This window comes from Arachis duranensis, chromosome 1 (genome assembly GCF_000817695.3).
Source record: "Arachis duranensis cultivar V14167 chromosome 1, aradu.V14167.gnm2.J7QH, whole genome shotgun sequence".
Classification (NCBI taxonomy): Eukaryota; Viridiplantae; Streptophyta; class Magnoliopsida; order Fabales; family Fabaceae; genus Arachis; species Arachis duranensis.
Genome location: NC_029772.3, coordinates 82711713 through 82715304, shown reverse-complemented (window position 1 = coordinate 82715304; position 3592 = coordinate 82711713). Strand labels below are relative to the sequence as shown.

The 3592-nt window shown below is 41.6% G+C and overlaps 1 non-coding gene across 1 annotated transcript; it reads right to left on the bottom strand.

Moving 5' to 3' along the window:
• Window positions 1-211: 211 nt before the first annotated feature.
• LOC127743138 (small nucleolar RNA R71) lies at window positions 212-315 on the bottom strand. Its single transcript, XR_008004452.1, has one exon. It is a non-coding gene; the product is annotated as a small nucleolar RNA R71 (small nucleolar RNA).
• Between the last annotated feature and the right edge of the window lie 3277 nt (window positions 316-3592).

Below are 3592 nucleotides of genomic sequence, written 5' to 3'. Positions count from 1 at the left end.
CTATCAATTTTTAACAGAATTCTTGTAGATCTATGATACTGTTAAGACTAATGGAGTAGATCCTGAAGTCTACAAGCTCATGCGTTTTACTTTTGCTGTAAGAGACAGAGCTAGAACATGGTTGGACTCACAACCTAAAGATAGCCTGGACTCTTGGGATAAGCTGGTCACGGCCTTCTTGGCCAAGTTCTTTCCTCTTCAAAAGCTGAGCAAGCTTAGAGTGGATGTTCAGACCTTCAAGCAAAAATATGGTGAATCCCTCTATGAAGCTTGGGAAAGATACAAGAAGTTGACCAAAAAGTGTCCTTTTGGCATGCTTTCAGAGTGGACCATTTTAGATATATTCAATGATGGTCGATCTGAGCTTTCTAAGATGTCACTAGACCATTCTGTAGGTAGATCCATTCACCTAAAGAAAACGCCTGCAGAAGCTCAAGAACTCATTGACATGGTTGCAAATAACCAGTTCATGTACACTTCTGAAAGGAATCCTATGAATAATGGGACGCCTCAAAGGAAGGGAGTTCTTGAAATTGATGCTCTGAATGCAATATTGGCTCAAAACAAAATGTTGACTCAGCAAGTTAACATGATTTCTCATAGTCTGAATGGATGGCAAAATGCATCCAACAGTACTAAAGAGGCATCTTCTGAAGAAGAAGCTTATGATCCTGAGAACCTTGCAATGGCAGAGGTGAATTACATGGGTGAACCTTATGGAAACACCTATAATTCCTCATGGAGAAATCATCCAAATTTCTCATGGAAGGATCAACAGAAGCCTCAACAAAGCTTTAATAATGGTGGAAGAAACAGGTTTAGCAATAGCAAGCCTTTTCCATCATCTTCTCAGCAACAGACAGAGGATTCTGAGTAGAGCCCCTCTAGCTTAGCAAACATAGTCTCTGATCTATCTAAGGCCACTTTAAGTTTCATGAGTGAATCAAGGTCCTCCATTAGAAATTTGGAGGCACAAGTGGGTCAACTGAGTAAGAAAATCACTGAAACTCCTCCTAGTGTTCTCCCAAGCAATACAGAAGAGAATCCAAAAAGAGAATGCAAGGCCATTAATATAATCAATATGGCCGAATGCATAAAGGAGGAGAAAGATGTGAATCCCAGTGAGGAAGACCTCCTGGGACATCCTCTGAACAAAAAGGAGTTCCCTATTAAGGACCTAAAGGAATCTGAGGCTCACCTAGAGACCATAGAGATCCTATTAAACCTCCTTTTACCACTCATGAGCTCTGAGAACTATTCTTCCTCTAAAGAGGATGAAGATATAACTGAAGAGCAAGTTGCTCAATATCTAGGAGCCATCATGAAGCTGAATGCCAAGTTGTTTGGTAATGAGACTTGGAAAGATGAACCTCCCTTGCTTATTAGTGAACTAGATACATGGGTTCAGCAAACTCTACCTCAAAAGAAACAAGATCCTGGTAAATTCTTAATATCTTGTACCATAAGTACCATGACCTTTGAGAAGGCTCTATGTGACCTGGGGTCAGGTATAAATCTTATGCCACTCTTTGTAATGGAGAAGCTGGGGATCTTTGAGGTACAAGCTGCAAGAATCTCATTAGAGATGGCAGACAAGTCAATAAAACAAGCTTATGGATTAGTAGAGGACGTGTTAGTGAAGGTTAAAGGCCTTTAGATTCCTACTGATTCAATAATCTTAGACACTGGGAAGAATGAGAATGAATCCATCATTCTTGGAAGACCCTTCCTAGCCACAGCAGGAGCTGTTATTGATGTTGACAGAGGAGAGCTAGTCCTTCAATTGAATGGGGACTATCTTGTGTTTAAAGCTCAAGGATCTTCCTCTGCAACCATGGAGAGGAAGCATGAAAAGCTTCTCTCAATACAGAGTCAAACAAAGCCCCCACATTCAAACTCTAAGTTTGGCGTTGGGAGGTCCCAATAATGCTCTAATGATCTGTGAAGCTCCAAGAGAGCTCACTGTCAAGCTATTAACATTAAAGAAGCGCTTATTGGGAGGCAACCCAATTTTTATTTATCTATATTTCTATTGTTCTTTTATGTTTTATTAGGTTTATGATCATGTGGAGTCACAAAAAAATTTCAAAAATTAAAAAAACAGCAGAAGAAACAGCACACCCTGGAGGAAGAGCTTACTGCCATTTAAACGCCAGTAAAGAGCATCTAGCTGGCGTTCAATGCTAGAACAGAGCACGAAGCTGGCGTTGAATGCCAGCAACAAGCAGCAGTCTGGCTTTTAAACGCCAGGATTACACCATGAGGAGAGCTTGCGTTAAACGCCAGAAACAAGCATGGAAGTGACGATGAACGCCAGAAACATGCTGCAGATTGGCGTTCAACGCCCAAAAAAAGCATGGAAGTGGTCTTTAACGCTAGAAACATGCTGCAGTTTGGCGTTAAACGCCAAGATTGCATACGGATGGCATTTTACATGCCTAAAGGTGCAAGGATGAGAAATTCTTGACACCTCAGGATCTGTGAACCCCATAGGATCACCTCAGGATCTGTGGACCCCACAGGATCCCCACCTACCTCAACTAACATTCTCTCTTCTTCACACAATCCAATAACACTCTTCCTCAAATACCCTTCACCAATCACCTCAATCTCTCTTCCCCATCACCTCTTCACCACTCACATCCATCCACACTTCCCCATAAACCCCTCCCACCTTCAAATTCAAAATCTCTTTCCCACCCAAACCCACCCTAAATGACCGAACCCTAACCCCTCTCCCTCCACTATATAAACCCCTCCACATTTTTTCATTTTCACACAACACAACCCTCTCTTCTCCCTCTTGGCCGAATACACATCTCTCTCCCTCTCCTCCATATCATCTTCTTCTTCATCTATTTTTTCTTCTTTTGCTCGAGGGCGATTGATGAGCGGATAATTTATATGCTTTTTGGCATTGTTTTTAGGTAGTTTTTAGTAAGTTCAAGCTACTTTTAGGGATGTTTTCATTAGTTTTTATGTTAAATTCACATTTCTGGACTTTACTATGAGTTTGCGTGTTTTTCTATGATTTCAGGTAATTTCTGGCTGAAATTGAGGGACTTGAGCAAAACTCTAATAAGAGGCTGACAAAGGACTGCTGATGCTGTTGGAATCTGACCTCCCTGCACTCGAAATAGATTTTCTGGAGCTACAGAACTTCAAATGGCGGGCTCTCAACGGCGTTGGAAAGTAGACATCCAGAGCTTTCCAGCAATATATAATAGTCTATGCTTTATTTGGGAATTGACGATGTAAACTGGCGCTCAACGCCAGTTCCATGTTGTTGTCTGGAGTAAAACGCCAGAAACACGTCACGACCCGGAGTTGAACGCCCAAAACACGTTACAACTTGGCGTTCAACTCCAAAAGAAGCCTCAGCTCGTGGATAGATCAAGCTCAGCCCAAACACACACCAAGCGGGCCCTAGAAGTGGATTTATGTATCAATTACTTACTCATGTAAACCCTAGTAGCTAGTCTAGTATAAATAGGATAATTTACTATTGTATTAGACATCTTTGGTCTCAGTTTTATTTTATTCTTCATCTGAGGAGACTATTGATCATGTTTTGGGGGGCTGGCCATTCGGC